Source organism: Mytilus galloprovincialis, chromosome 11 (genome assembly GCF_965363235.1).
Source record: "Mytilus galloprovincialis chromosome 11, xbMytGall1.hap1.1, whole genome shotgun sequence".
Taxonomy (NCBI): Eukaryota; Metazoa; Mollusca; class Bivalvia; order Mytilida; family Mytilidae; genus Mytilus; species Mytilus galloprovincialis.
The window spans coordinates 5,790,178-5,807,410 of NC_134848.1; the positions used below are offsets into that span (position 1 = coordinate 5,790,178).

Below are 17,233 nucleotides of genomic sequence, written 5' to 3' on the forward strand. Positions count from 1 at the left end.
ATAAATCATCAGCATAGTCATGAAAGTTAATGAAAGTTTGATCGATTCTGTTTTGTTAAAGTTTGTTAAAGGGGGTTCTAAATTTGACCTCATTACAGTAAAAAACACATTCAAAATAATACACATTTTTTCAGTTGTGCATGTGGAACAAATAATGGTTAAATCAGAGCTCCAGATAAGCTGCGTATTTGCGTGATCACGCAATACAAATAATAAAAAATCCAATGCAATTGTCCATTGCAGGGTTCAATAACCTAATTAATTCAAAGGAAAACCCAATTATATTCCAAAACCATGAGTTCTCAACCCTTTTATTGGCTACCATTTGCGTTATCTACCCTTATCTGTTGCGTAAACTATTTTTATAATATTTATAATTTGAAATTTCCTTTCGTTCTAAAAATAGATCCCTGCATCAAGTAGCTGAAAGGGGTCCCTGTTAGAGTTTTCCGTTGCTCAATAGGTACACGTGTTTTTGAAAACATTTCGATCTTCTCTGCATTTATCCAATTAGCGTGTGTCATGAAGTCATATTTTTTTCGCATTGCTCGGGATTTATCATAACATACATTGAATTAAAACAAAAGTGAATGTCCGGTAAAAATACTGAATAGAAGCATATTTTCTGCTTCTTTGGAAAAGCTTAGGGAAAGTTATGATGATAACAAGACTCAGCCAGTGTTTTTAGGAAGCGTCCATCGAAAACACGGGCGTGTGTGCGTACCTTAACGAGAACATTTCTAATAACAGCAGGGTTTCCTCAAAAACGAAATCAGTTGGAAAGATGAAAGGCCAAATCAATTTAATATAACATGATAAAGCATCAGAAACCAAAAGTTCTAATAAAAGACAACTAAACCCAGATTTATGAAAATTGGAATAAAACAAAAACATTCAAGTATAATTAGAGTTTATATACTATTTTTTTTCATTTTACGGTTAATTTATAATGAATATATACACACACAGGCACTGGTCTAAGAATTTATTACATAAAGGTACAAGACGAGTGCCTGTGAATACACATATCCGTTTTTTTACAGTTTATATGAGAAAATACAAAACTGGCAGAAGGTTTGGAACGGAACACAAATTAAACCTACAATACACCTATCCATTCTCCTGCCAATCATCAGTTAATTGACCAATCACATGTGGTCAATTTACCACATGTGTAAACATTTGATAGCAGCACGTGTTGTCGGACATAACCTCGGTCAAGCTTTCTTATCTGAACAGTTAATTTGATAGAATTTTTTTGAACTTTTTGCAATTAAATCATTAATAATATTGTTTTAGGGAAAGTAATCAATGTAAGAGGGTAGAGGAAGGTCAAGTTGTCAATTTCCAACAAAATAAAAGGTTATTCCAATGAATGAAAGTAATTAATAAATCAATTAAAAAGGAATAGGATGGCTTTTAAAATATTGTTTACATGCTAATAGTATTTATAAAAAAATGATGAAAAAATATATATTTTGAAATACAAGATTTCGATTGGTTTACAAATTGAATTAGAATTCAAATTGATATTTTTTTCATTCATTTAAGAATTTATTATACTATAAAACATCCAAGTTAGAATGTGTTATTTCTTGAAATTACATTATATATATCATAATGTAGAGATTCAGCAATTAAAGAGTTAAATATAGAAATGAAAGTATTTTTGTTTGTACTGTTATTCTTAGAATTTTGTTAAAAGGTAGGGGAAACTTGAATAACAATAAAAAGATATATTTCAATAGACGCTTCATTAGTAAAATAAAGTGTTATTTTGATACGACTTGGTCTTCTGTGGGAATATTTACCGATTAAACAGGATTTATTATCATATATTTTATAAAAAGAAAAAAAAAGTAGTGAGAAGTTTTGGATATATTTTATTTTCTTAATTTGAAATTAAAAAGGTAATATGTGCAAAGATTTCTGTTTTAAAAGGACAATTAAGAGTTTATATGAATTAAAGCCAAGACGAACTTCAATGTCCAAATATACATGTAAGCAAAAAATGAATTAATTTTCTTTTGTTCTTTACTTTTTACTTGGTGATAGGAATTTTAATTATCAGTAAAAGTTATCTATGGACATAAAAAAGGAAAATTGGTTAAAAATTATTCAATAAACAATTATTAGGTACTGGAGCAATGATGCTTGTTTCACAAGTTGACCCAATGCTGTGTTTGTCTACATAGTAAACATACTTATCAGCATTTATTAGCCATGCTTAATTAAACCTGTAATTTATCATCATAATTTATCTTATCAATCATATCATATTCTATATCAGTTGTGAAAACTACATTTTTGTGAATGAAAGTTATAATCTAGTATAGCTTCAAATTTCAATATTCTATTTGTTTCTTTTAATTTAGTTTAAATGGTCAGAATTTCATTAATCCATCTCTCAACTCTTGAGGAGTAACCATTTTATCATATTTTAACACAAAAACATATATATATTGCTCTTCTTTATATTTTTTATAACATTTTCTTTACTTTGTTATTATCCAATGTTCATAATAACCGCCATTTTGTTGATTAGCTTGACCTAAGATGCTGGGTTGCCATGAGTTGCTAAGGGGGGCGGGCTTATCAGTAGATAGTGGAAAGGTGTATTGCTTCTCAGTCAATAAACCAAATAAAACAGCTAGCAAATAACCCTATAAACCCTAAACCAAATATAACAGCTAAACAAAGAAGGAAACATATTTAAGATGGAAAAAAATCTGGGGTTGATATTGCCTAAATATTCAATACTGTGTTGATGAAAAAACCCAATACATTAAGAAGCTTGGTGGTGAAAAACCCAATTTGATATTAACATGAGGGGTGAATTGGAATTAATAACCCAATTATATAAGAAAATGGTGGGTAAAAACCCAATTTGTGAATTCTTATCTGGAGCTCTGTTAAATGTTTAGTAAATATTTTCTTTTGTTACTACAAAAACCATTGTTGCTAACATAAAAATTGACAGACTTTATTGTTGCTAACATAATACTTGACAGACTTTTTTGTTGCTAACATAAGAATTGACAGACTTTATTGTTGCTAACATAATATTTGACAGACTTTTTTGTTGCTAACATAATATTTGACAGACTTTTTTGTTGCTAGCATAACATTTGACAGACTTTTTTGTTGCTAACATAATATTTGACAGACTTTTTTGTTGCTAACATAATATTTGACGGACTTTTTTGTTGCTAACATAAGATTTGACAGACATTATTGTTGCTAACATAAGATTTGACGGACTAAATAGTGTTGCTAACAAAAAATATTGACGGACTTGTTGCTAACATAAGATTGTGCTAACATATAAATTTGACGGACAATATATATATTTGAGATTTTTAACTACCGTAACATTGAAGATCTTATCCTAGTTGAAAGTCATATTAAGAACTCCTGTAAAATACCGCTGCCTGACATTTAACAAGATTTCAACCCAGGACAGATAACTCTAATTTGTAGCACATCCAAATGTTGCTAACATAAGATGACAAGTTTGACAGAAATTATGTTAGCAACAGATTTGATAAAACTATTGATTAAATAAAGTAAATCGAAAGATCTAAAATGTCTATGTTTAACGTACATTATGAAATACAGTTTTAACAAGCTTATATAAGCACCTACAATGATGTGGCAAGATTTTATGAACATGTTGCTATCATAACGACAAACATCTAATAAGCAAGGTATTTAAAATTGAAAAAAATATATATCACAGATGTTTTTAACAAAAGAAAAGCAAAAGATTTGGTCACAGGGATGTTTGAATAATCAGACTACACTAATAAAAACCATGATACCAGTGTCAACTTAAAGCATCGTAAAACATAAACCTTGTGTCAAAAAATGGGAAGTAATTTCCGCCAAACATTTCACATTTTTCAACTTGTTTCAATCATTTCTACTTTTAATGGAAATAATCATATCCAATTATTGGTTTTCTTGCTTTATTTAACATTACTATTCAATAAAACATTTACACATTATCATGATTATCATTCAGATAACAGTTAGTATCATTTTTCTTAATTTGTTCTTTTTGACGGAAATTTTCTTTTCTTTATGGAATCTGCCTTTGGTCATGTTGGTGCAATCATTTAATTAAATAAATAAATGGGGAATGTGTCCATGGGACACAGATGATGCCCCCGCTTGCATATAATGTAACGTTATAAAGGGGCATAAGTGTAGAACAGTAATATTGACACCCCTAAAATTCATACTTGATCTGTATTTTGTGGTAATAAGCATGGTGTATAAGTTTCATAACATTTGGTTGAGGCTTACTTGTTAGAGAACGGAAACAAAAAATTCAGCAATTTTTCCATTTCTAAACATGGTAAACAGTCAAGGGTCTAACTTAAATAAGTTATCAGAGAAAAATAACATGCATGTTGTTATTACAGACACTTTCAAGAGTTGTCTACTCTTTTTCCCTTAATCTGTAATAACATATGTTTGTTATCAGTTAAATATATCATAATTATTTTATCTTTAATGGGCACTTGGGAATTCTTAAAACTTTGCGCAGTAGTTTAATATATTATCTTTATAACTAATTTTCTAATTCCATTAATACAATTTTGATCAACCATGGTAAATCAATCAGAAAAGGCCTTTATGGGCAAACTAAGCTATAATAACAAGGCTTAGGTTATTACAAGCATGAAACTTACAATATGAGAGTAAACGAGACACTGGGAATCTTGCGCAGTGCCTCATGACAAGCTCTGATCATCATTTCTTACAATGAATGGAAATAAACCATTATGCAAGTCAGAGCAAATTCTTTAAAGAGATATAGAGAAACTGTAATAACACCCTTTAGTTATTGCAGAAATATAATTTCTGTAATAATATAGGTGTGCTATGCATGATAGGTAAACTATGAGTCATTATATCTTGGCAAAGATTAGTATACATAAAGAAAATTATAATATCAATAGAAATAGTGAAAAATTTAACAAAATAAAGGTTGTATATTTTCCCTTTGAAACATGTAACATACATATGTTATTACAGTTTTTTGATATTTTAGCCCACAATAACAACATGTCTGTTATTTTTCTCTAATAACTTATTTAAGTTAGACCCTTGACTGGTAAAGGGACACAACTCTATAACGGTTAAAGCAACACCACCAAAATTTAAACTTGATCTGTATTTTGTGGTAATAAACATGGTGTATAAGTTTCATAACATTTGGTTGAGGCTAACTTGTTAGAGAACGGAAACGAAAAATTCAGCAATTTTTCCATTTGTAAAGCCTAAAGGGACATAACTCTAGAACGGTTAAAATGACGCCACCAAATTCCAAACTTAATTTATGTTTTGTGGTAATAAGCATTGTGTATAAGTTTCATAACATTTGGTTGAGGCAAACTAAAGTAAGAGAACGGAAATGAAAATTCAGCAATTTTTCCATTTGTAAAGGGACATAACTCTAGAACGGTTAAAATGACGCCACCAAAATTCAAACCTAATTTATGTTTTGTGGTAATAAGCATTGTGTATAAGTTTCATAACATTTGGTTGAGGCAAACTAAAGTAAGAGGACGGAAACCAACTTTGGGACGTACAGACAGACAAGGGTAAAACTTAATGCCCCCTCCATTACATCCGGGTCATAAATTCTGTGGAGTAATTAATTGTGTACACTTTGCCTTTACGTTGTTTTCGAAAGAAACTTGTTTACGTAAAGCCTCTGTCTAGTTATCTTTATGATTAAACCAGATGCTCCGCAGGGCGTAGCTTTATACGACCGCAGAGGTTGAACCCTGAACGGTTAGGGCAAGTATGGACACAACATTCAAGCTGGATTCAGCTCTAAATTTGGATTGTGATTAAATAGTTGACACAGCATAGGTTTCTGACACAGAATGAATGTGTTCTAATGAACTTAAAATTTTTGTTTCTCTTAGAGCAATTCACTATGCTGTTGAATATTAATCCTCTCAAAAAAATGTTTGAAGAAATTTTCTTTTTTATTTATGAAATTTCAAATGAGAAAAATTGAACCCAATTTTTTTAATCACATCCCCCTTTCCCTTATTCCAAAACTAATCTCAATTAAAATTTCTAATGGAGTTTGCAACAATAACTACTCATTTAAATACATCATAAAATATTAAGATGTAAAAAAACTGCTTGTTATCACTGAATGGTAAAGATTATTTTAATTTATCAGTTGGTAGTAAAAAGTGAATATACATTGTATATTGTATATAACAAAGATTTAAGTTGATTCTGGACAAAGAAAGATAACTCCAATTAAAAAAAAATCTTGCTATTGCACAATATTTTGCAATTAGATATTTCTTGCTTACTATTCTGGACAAAGAAAGATAACTCTAATTAATTTTTTTTTTGATATTTCACAATATTGTGCAATTAGATATTTCTTGCCATTGCGCAATACTGTGCAATTAAAAAGACTTGCTATTGCACAATACTTAATATAATAATTTTAGATCCTGATTTGGACCAACTTGAAAACTGGGCCCATAATAAAAAATCTAAGTACATTTTTGAATTCAGCATATCAAAGAACTTCAAGATTTCAATTTTTGTTAAAATCAGACTAAGTTTAATTTTGGACCCTTTGGACTTTAGTGTAGACCAATTTGAAAACAGGACCAAAAATGAAGAATCTACATACACAGTTAGATTTGGTATATCAAAGAACCCCATTTATTCAATTTTTGATGAAATCAAACAAAGTTTAATTTTGGACCCCGATTTGGACCAACTTGAAAACTGGGCCAATAATCAAGAATCTAAGTACATTTTTAGATTCAGCATATCAAAGAACCTAACTGGTTCATTTTTTGTCAAAATCAAACTAAGTTTAATTTTGGACCCTTTGGACCTTAATGTAGACCAATTTGAAAACGGGACCAAAAGTTAAGAATCTACATACACAGTCATGACAGTTAGATTCAGCATATCAAAGAACCCCAATTATTCAATTTTGATGAAATCAAACAAAAGTTTAATTTTGGACCCTTTGGGCCCCTTATTATGTTGGGACCAAAACTCCCAAAATCAAACCCAACCTTTCTTTTATGGTCATAAACCTTGTGTTTAAATTTCATAGATTTCTATTTACTTATACTAACGTTATGGTGCGAAAACCAAGAAAAATGCTTATTTGGGTCACTTTTTGGCCCCTAATTCCTAAACTGTTCGGACCTAAACTCCCAAAATCAATACCAACCTTCCTTTTGTAGTCATTAACATTGTGTTTAAATTTCATTGATTTCTATTTACTTAAACTAATGTTATTGTGCGAAAACCAAGAATAATGCTTATTTGGGCCCTTTTTTGGCCCCTAATTCCTAAACTGTTGAGACCAAAACTCCCAAAATCAATCCCAACCGTTCTTTTGTGGTCATAAACCTTGTGTCAAAATTTCATAGATTTCTATTAACTTAAACTAAAGTTATAGTGCGAAAACCAAGAAAATGCTTATTTGGGCCCTTTTTGGCCCCTAATTCCTAAAATGTTGGGACCAAAACTCCCAAAATCAATACCAACCTTCCTTTTGTGGTCATAAACCTTGTGTTAAAATTTCATAGATTTCCATTCACTTTTACTAAAGTTAGAGTGCGAAAACTAAAAGTATTCGGACGCCGGACGACGACGACGACGACGACGACGACGACGACGACGACGACGCCGACGCCAACGTGATAGCAATATACGACGAAAATTTTTTCAAAATTTGCGGTCGTATAATGATTAAACATGTTAAATACCCAATGTGAAATCTGTTTGCCAGAGTTCTGCAACTGTCAATAAGGGATTACACGTGGGTCTTTGTCAAACTCTTATTGCAACTTCAGCATGTTATTGTACAGTCTGTCTTCATGACCTTAATGCCACTTTATATTACATACATTTTATCCCATCTGCCACCAGTCAATTAGCCTCATAAGAATCTGCAAATAAAGATTTATATAAAATGTTAAACATGTAAATTATCATTGATATGGTCATAATTATAACTGTATACAAAACTTTGAATTTTTGAAATACGAAGGCTTTTTTACCTCAGGAAAAGATTACCTTAGCTGTATTTGGCAACACTTTTATGAATTTTTGGTCCTCAATGGTCTTAATCTTCGTACTTTATTTGGCCTTTTTAACTTTTTTTTTTATTTGAGTGTCGCTGATGAGTCTTTTGTAGACGAAACATGCGTCTGGCACAAATACAAAATTTCAATCCTGGTATCTGTGATGAGTTTATTTATAAACAGATGTAAACCTGTAAAAAAAAAAAAATCCTGGGTCTAGTATCATTAAATGTAATTTCAAGAATGGAATGCCAATAAAATTCGCTGACAATACAGTGAAGGTCATACAATTCCCTCGTAATTCGCTGACAATACAATGAAGGTCATACAGTTCCCTCGTAATTCTCTGACAATACAATGAAGGTCATACAGTTCCCTCGTAAATCGCTGACAATACAGTGAAGGTCATACAGTTCCCTCGTAATTCACTGACAATACAGTGAAGGTCATACAGTTCCCTCGTAATTCTCTGACAATACAGTGAAGGTCATACAGTTCCCTCGTTATTCACTGACAATACAGTGAAGGTCATACAGTTCCCTCGTAATTCACTGACAATACAGTGAAGGTCATACAGTTCCCTCGTAATTCACTGACAATACAGTGAAGGTCATACAGTTCCCTCGTAATTCACTGACAATACAGTGAAGGTCATACAGTTCCCTCGTAATTCACTGACAATACAGTGAAGGTCATACAGTTCCCTCGTAATTCACTGACAATACAGTGAAGGTCATACAGTTCCCTCGTAATTCACTGACAATACAGTGAAGGTCATACAGTTCCCTCGTAATTCACTGACAATACAGTGAAGGTCATACAGTTCCCTCGTAATTCACTGACAATACAGTGAAGGTCATACAGTTCCCTCGTAATTCACTGACAATACAGTGAAGGTCATACAGTTCCCTCGTAATTCACTGACAATACAGTGAAGGTCATACAGTTCCCTCGTAATTCACTGACAATACAGTGAAGGTCATACAGTTCCCTCGTAATTCACTGACAATACAGTGAAGGTCATACAGTTCCCTCGTAATTCACTGACAATACAGTGAAGGTCATACAGTTCCCTCGTAATTCACTGACAATACAGTGAAGGTCATACAGTTCCCTCGTAATTCACTGACAATACAGTGAAGGTCATACAGTTCCCTCGTAATTCAGTGACAATACAATGAAGGTCATACAGTTCCCTCGTAATTACAATACAGTGAAGGTCATACAGTTCCCTCGTAATTCACTGACAATACAGTGAAGGTCATACAGTTCCCTCGTAATTCACTGACAATACAGTGAAGGTCATACAGTTCCCTCGTAATTCACTGACAATACAGTGAAGGTCATACAGTTCCCTCGTAATTCGCTGACAATACAGTGAAGGTCATACAGTTCCCTCGTAATTCACTGACAATACAGTGAAGGTCATACAGTTCCCTCGTAATTCACTGACAATACAGTGAAGGTCATACAGTTCCCTCGTAATTCACTGACAATACAGTGAAGGTCATACAGTTCCCTCGTAATTCGCTGACAATACTTTGAAGGTCATACAGTTCCCTCGTAATTCAGATTTTATAAAGAACATTGTGTACTTATCTAATCGAAATTTCTTGATTGCAGGTGCGTATTTAGTGGTATGTACTTGTACACAAGACAGGCATGTGATATCTAATTCATGTTTCAGATTGCAGGTGTGTAATTAGTGGTATGTACTTGTACACAAGACAGGCATGTGATATCTAATTCATGTTTCAGATTGCAGGTGTGTATTTAGTGGTGTGTACTTGTACACTAGACAGGCATGTGATATATAATTCTTGATTGCAGGTGCATATTTAGTGGTATGTACTTGTACACAAGACAGGCATGTGATATCTAATTCTTGATTGCAGGTGTGTATTTAGTGGTATGTACTTGTACACAAGACAGGCATGTGATATCTAATTCTTGATTGCAGGTGTGTATTTAGTGGTATGTACTTGTACACAAGACAGGCATGTGATATCTAATTCATGTTTCAGATTGCAGGTGTGTATTTAGTGGTTTGTATACTTCTACACAAGACAGGCATGTGATATCTTATTCATGTTTCAGATTGCAGGTGTGTAATTAGTGGTATGTACTTGTACACAAGACAGGCATGTGATATCTAATTCATGTTTCAGATTGCAGGTGTGTATTTAGTGGTTTGTATACTTGTACACAAGACAGGCACGTGATATCTAATTCATGTTTCAGATTGCAGGTGTGTATTTAGTGGTATGTACTTGTACACAAGACAGGCATGTGATATCTAATTCATGTTTCAGATTGCAGGTGTGTATTTAGTGGTATGTATACTTGTACACAAGACAGGCACGTGATATCTAATTCATGTTTCAGATTGCAGGTGTGTATTTAGTGGTATGTACTTGTACACAAGACAGGCATGTGATATCTAATTCATGTTTCAGATTGCAGGTGTGTATTTAGTGGTATGTACTTGTACACAAGACAGGCATGTGATATCTAATTCATGTTTCAGATTGCAGGTGTGTAATTAGTGGTATGTACTTGTACACAAGACAGGCATGTGATATCTAATTCATGTTTCAGATTGCAGGTGTGTATTTAGTGGTATGTACTTGTACACAAGACAGGCATGTGATATCTAATTCATGTTTCAGATTGATAAAGTATAGGAGGGGGCTAGATACGGGGAATTCTGTAATTCGAAGAGTGAAGCCTATGGTTCACATACATGTACCTGTCTATTTGTTATATTACAGTGTTTTCGTTAAACAACTGACTAACATTGTTATCACAACTAATTCAAATTTTCTGAAGATAAAAACCAATTCCCCCACATCTATGATTAGTGATACATTATTAAAATGTAATAACATATATATACATGTAGCCTAGATGAAATTTATTTTGATAATCATGTTTATCTAAGGGGACGACCATTTGATATACTAGACGTGCAAAATAAATTGTGTTACCATGGTTACTGACAACGATTTACAACAGCCTGCAAACTGCACAAGCCTTAAAATGGTGTGAAAGAGATTACATAAAGTGATCTGGTACAAGGGTTAAAAATGTGATTACCCAGTGATCTGGAAGCTTTTTTTCACTATGGTCCCAGGGCCCCGCGAAAATAAATTCAGTGGGCCATTTTAAAAATTAATGGGCCATTTGAATTGACTTCTGTAAAAAATAAAAAAAGTACCAGTATATTTTGGCAAAAAGGTGTTGGTACTTACCTTTATGATTTTAAATAAAATCATGGATATTGTTCCTGTGATTTTGTAATTTCAATTTCAATGAATATATATACAATAACTTCTTCCAACCCCAACAATATTTCAGTTAACCTTTATTTACTATGTTTAAACTGGTACTGTTGCCTTGTTCATGTTAATGTTTTTTTTTGTACATTAAATTTGGGTCTTTGTGGATACCATACTTATTCCAGACGTTCCGTATCAGAGGACATTTTATGCAGTTCCTCTGCACTTCTTGTATTATTATGACTTCATCACGGTGACAAGAATAAGAGTATAGAGTAACATTAATTCATAGAACAAAACAACAAATCGCTGAAGTCATGTTTACAAAATGTCAAAACGAGCCAAAGACCAAAAAATGACAAGGACAGTTAAGCGTCTTTTATGGAGACAAAAACTATATTCCTAAAAAGTCTTTGGGGTTCTTCAATCGAAATAATACCAAGCTAAACTAAATGAGATTATTATAAGAGTTAAATCTCGTCTGTACTAGCCAAATTTCACAAATTTTAAGATGTTTATAAAAAAAATATATCATGAATGAGAGTTAATTACGTTTTTCGGGTTATCAATATCAGATAGACCGCATGGTTCTATTATTACTATAGGAAAACACCTGAGACGTTAAATTGCATGGTTCTATTATCAGGCCACAGACCACAATTAATTCCTCTTTCAGTTCTTAATTATAACGTTTTGCATCATTAAAAAAATTGCACCATGCACTTTTGTCAATTTTTTTGTGTGTGTAATGTATAGTCCTAGTCCGTTTTGTAGTCCAAATATATATCTAAAATTCAGAAAGATTGAACCAATCACTTTTACAAATTTAGCTAATACACATCCATACCCCTATTGACAAGTCAAGAGATGTTCCAAAAACTGTAAATATTACCTTTTTGCACTTGGCCTAATCACTCATTCCATATCAAAATCAGTTTAAATACAACATCCAAAAATTTATTTCATCTCTCTTCTTTCATTTCCACACAAAAAAATCTAATTAAAAGGAACTATATTTGTGGAGAACGAAAAGCGGGGTCATTAATTGTTGGGCCCATTAGGGGCCTAAAACTTGACAAATTCTGATAAAACTTGGCATGATTTAAGCTTAGTATATTATAAAACAGTTTACAAAGTTTCAAAGCCATATGATACCAAATAAAAACAAGAGGCTCTCAAGAGCCTGAATCGCTCACCTTAATTCTTTTGGTTAAATCTCTCATCAATGATTATTTTGGCTTTTCAATTTATTTAAATGTTTTTTGGATCGTCCTATTTTCTTCAAAAGCCAAAAAAAATAATCATTTTCTCCTATGTTCTATTTTCATGATTTTAGCCATAGGAGCTATGTTTCTTGACATACAAGGAAATAAAATATAAAATTTATACTAGATACTCTGAAACTCATTTAGCCTAAGTTTGGCTGAAATTGATACAGCAGTTTCAAAGGAGAAGATTTTTTAAAGTAAGTCAACATGATGAACAAATTGTGAAAAAAGTCTTTAAAGGGCAATAACTCCTTAAGGGGTCAATTGACAATTTTGGTCAATTTGACTTAATTGAAGATCTTACTTTGCTGAACATTATTGCTGTTTACAGTTTATTTATATCTATAATTATAATCAAGATAATAAACAAAAACAGCAAAATTTCCTTAAAATTATCAATTCAGGGGCAGCAACCCAACAACAGGTTGTCTGATTCATCTGAAAATTTCTGGGCAGATAGATCTTGACCTGATAAACAATTTTACCCAACGTCAGATTTGCTCTAAATGCTTTGGTTTTTGAGTTATAAGCCAAAAACTGCATTTGACCCCTATGTTCTATTTTTAGCAATGGCGACCATGTTTGTTGATAGATCATAACGTCGGATACAATTTACAAACTAGATACCCTAAGGAACATTCAGTTAAAGTTTAGAAGTATTTGGCCCAGTAGTTTCAGAGGAGAAGATTTTTGTAAAAGATTACTAAGATTTACGAAAAATGGTTAAAAATTGACTATAAAGGGCAATAACTCCTAAAGGGGTCAACTGACCATTTCCGTCATGTTGACTTATTTGTAAATCTTACTTTGCTGAACATTATTCCTGTTTACAGTTTATCTCTATCTATAATAATATTCAAGATAATAACCAAAAACAGCAAAATTTCCTTAAAATTACCAATTCAGGGGCAGCAACCCAACAACAGGTTGTCTGATTCATCTGAAAATTTCAGGGCAGATAGATCTTGACCTGATAAACAATATTACCCCATGTCAGATTTGCTCTAAATGCTTTGGTTTTTGAGTTATAAGCCAAAAACTGCATTTGACCCCTATGTTCTATTTTTAGCAATGGCGACCATGTTTGTTGATAGATCATAACTTCGGATACAATTTACAAACTAGATACCCTAAGGAACATTCAATTAAAGTTTGGAAGTATTTGGCCCGGTAGTTTCAGAGGAGAAGATTTTTGTAAAAGATTACTAAGAATTACGAAAAATGGTTAAAAATTGACTATAAAGGGCAATAACTCCTAAAGGGGTCAACTGACCATTTCCGTCATGCTCACTTATTTGTAAATCTTACTTTGCTGAACATTATTCCTGTTTACAGTTTATCTCTATCTATAATAATATTCAAGATAATAACCAAAAACAGCAAAATTTCCTTAAAATGACCAATTCAGGGGCAGCAACCCAACAACGGGTTGTCTGATTCATCTGAAAATTTCAGGGCAGATAGATCTTGACCTGATAAACAATATTACCCCATGTCAGATTTGCTCTAAATGCTTTGGTTTTTGAGTTATAAGCCAAAAACTGCATTTGACCCTTATGTTCTATTTTTAGCAATGGCGACCATGTTTGTTGATAGATCAAAACTTCGGATACAATTTATAAATTAGATACCCTAAGGAACATTCAGTTAAAGTTTGAAAGTATTTGGCCCAGTGGTTTCAGAGGAGAAGATTCTTGAAATAGTTTACGACGACAGACGACGACAGACGACGGACGCCAAGTGATGGCATAAGCTCACTTGTCCCTTCGGGATAGGTGAGCTAAAAAGCCAATCAGAGCGTTCTCCGTATCATGGTGTTTAGATCGCAAGAACCACAACTATTATACCTCCTTAGACATGTTAGAGAGGACAATTATTTTTCGCGTTTATCTACATCATGTACATGTAAATAACGATTATACTGCTTTAATATAAAGTTTCTCTGTATTCTGACTACTGTTTTCTTTGAAATGTTAAATATTTAAGGGATCATACCAGTTGCATAATATATATTAAAATAAGTAAAACATGTGGAAACAAGAATCACAGTGTCCATAGTACACAGATACCACATCGACACTACATGTAGTTCCGTTCACACCCCATTTGTCTTGAAGTTCATCTATCATCTTTCAATTGTATTGTTAGAAGTTTTAACAGTTCTCTTAATTCGTGTCACTAATGTGTATATGAAGGGAGTTTATGGATATTATACGGATGACAATGTTCGACACAAAGTCATTTTGAATATAGATTTAAACAAGATCAACATGCGATGGCGCTTTGTTTGTCATTCTTCATCTTCAGTTCACAGTGAGACTTTACGACGTGTAAATTGAATAGTTGCACCTTGTAAGTTAAGTACGTCCCCTGGGACCAGTATATGTACAAAAAATGTATCATCGGGCTTAACTTTCTGCTTTCAAAGCTGCCTGACAGCATATGGATTTATTTTAAGGTTTGAGTTTTGGGATGAGTTTTGGGAAGTCTTTATTAGGTTTGTTTTGTTTCTGTATAGTAACTTCCATTGTTCAGGTGAAGTATGACTGTGTTTTATATCTACTTCACCCCAATACTTAACCGAACCCTAGTCTATTTGAGCAATCTTAATTATGATAGTATCAGATTTGAGGTATAATCCACCAATTAATGGTATTGAATTCCTGACCATGCTGACTAGTCCAAATAATTATAACGTCTGGCAAGGCTATTTTCATTTTTTTTTCTGGGACGCCTTCCTATGACATACGTAGGAAGGTGTCCCAGAAAATTCATAGGAAGGTGTCCCAGAAAAAAAATTAAATAGCCTTGCCAGACGTCATAAATCATGTAAATAGGCCAAATAAAAAAGTATGTGTGGTTCCAGTTACATCTGAAAAAAAGTTAGGGTAGATAGGTAGGGATTTTTTTTATTTTATGTTTTTTTTTACATTGAGTCGATGGGCGCAACATTCTGACTTTAACAGTGCTTAATGAAAAATGTCAATAAATCTTTAGGGTAGGCTATTTTTAAGGGAGTTCGCTTCTCAGTTTCATAGTAATTAACTTTTCAAAAGCTTAGTTTATATTGATCATGTTGATAGGGGATTAATAAAAGAATCCATAGAGCATAAAAAATATATAGGTCGCTGTGCTCGTTTTCGATATATAAGCCATTGAAATTTTGGCGGGAAAATATTTTCTCTTGACTTTTCATAGCTTTATTATTGACAAGTTAAAGTCTTCAAAAACTATTAAAAAGTAATTAAAATTTTAAAAGACTTAAACATGTTAAACAGACAGCTTTAAAACTACACATCATGTACATGTAAAAGAATTATAAAAAGAAAAATGGGGGTTATCGGGCAAAATTTGTTTATGCATTCCAACGGATAAAACCAGAGGATGCCTGAAAATCTGACCAAAATTCCAAAACATGACAGCCAGCTTCCTTAAGCTGAAATAGTAGTGACGGTAGGGTAACTGGAACCACATATATTTTTATTTGGCCTTAACGTGACGGTACCCAAATTGCACCTATTTTGACAGTTTTTTCACCTACATTTTTTTATGATAAAGAAAAAAAATTCCATTCTGTGTTTATTTTGTAGCCGTATCCTTCTTTATTATATAGGAACACTAACATGACTAATTTGATTGTTAATCCCAGGGATGATTCCAGGTGTTTTCAAATGGGTCCCTTGAACATCAAATTGGGAATTTTCATCCCAATTGGGAATTTTTTAGGCATACAATATAAGACGAAATAATATCCTTTTCCTGTAAAAACGGAAAATGTATAATTTAAAGTTTAACCATGTACACTGATTGAAGAAGTTATTGGATTCAGACCAGGGAAGTTGTAATACATGATCATCATTGCACATGATGCACTATCATCTTAAGGTAGATTCATGGTATACCGCCATCTTGGAGTGTACAATAACAGTACAAAATCGGTCTAGTTATTTGCTTAAATCTGCAAGTTTGGAGACAGATTTGCAATTCAATGGTTAGACTGTTTTTTTTCTATTTAAAGAAAACTTGTTAATTAATGGTATTATACAAAATATTTTACCAAATATCATTTTTTTGGTTTTAAAATCTTTTTTTTTCAAATGAGCCATTTAAGGGAAATTACTCTTTTAGTACAAAATTTACACTGGGTTAATAGGGAAATTTTTTATTTTTACTTGTAGCAAGAAAACAAGCTCGGTGACACCATGTTTCCTTTTGTTTTCTTAAGACATTTTTTTGTAATTATTTTATTTTTCAAGATGAAACATGTGAAATTACATAATACAGTATTAGACACAAGGTATAAAAAGTTAATTAATACTTATCAGATCGATTAAATCATAATGGTATAACAAGATATAAATATTACAATTGATTTTGTCAATTAAATGCTGCTTCTAACAATTGCCACTTCTGATCCATTTTTATTTTTTGTGTAGGGGTTAAGAAACATACAGAGTATTTTTCTATTGTAATCCAATACTTTAAATATTCTATCCCACCATATTTTGTGGGCAATACACTCTTACATCTACATTTGTATATATAGTATTTAAATAACAACAAGATATTATTAACTGTTTTACTGTTGACA

At 32.3% G+C, this 17,233-nt stretch overlaps 1 protein-coding gene and 1 long non-coding RNA gene across 2 annotated transcripts in view; both read right to left on the minus strand.

Moving 5' to 3' along the window:
* Positions 1-17,233, minus strand: part of LOC143051535 (uncharacterized) — a 342,484-nt gene that overhangs the window by 166,293 nt on the left and 158,958 nt on the right. The window lies entirely within an intron of this gene.
* The window catches only part of LOC143051564 (uncharacterized), a 32,519-nt gene that overhangs the window by 147 nt on the left and 15,139 nt on the right, over positions 1-17,233 (minus strand). The window contains exon 2 of the long non-coding RNA XR_012970833.1: positions 7,779-7,961. This is a non-coding gene — a long non-coding RNA (uncharacterized LOC143051564). The remainder of the gene's footprint in view (positions 1-7,778; positions 7,962-17,233) is intronic.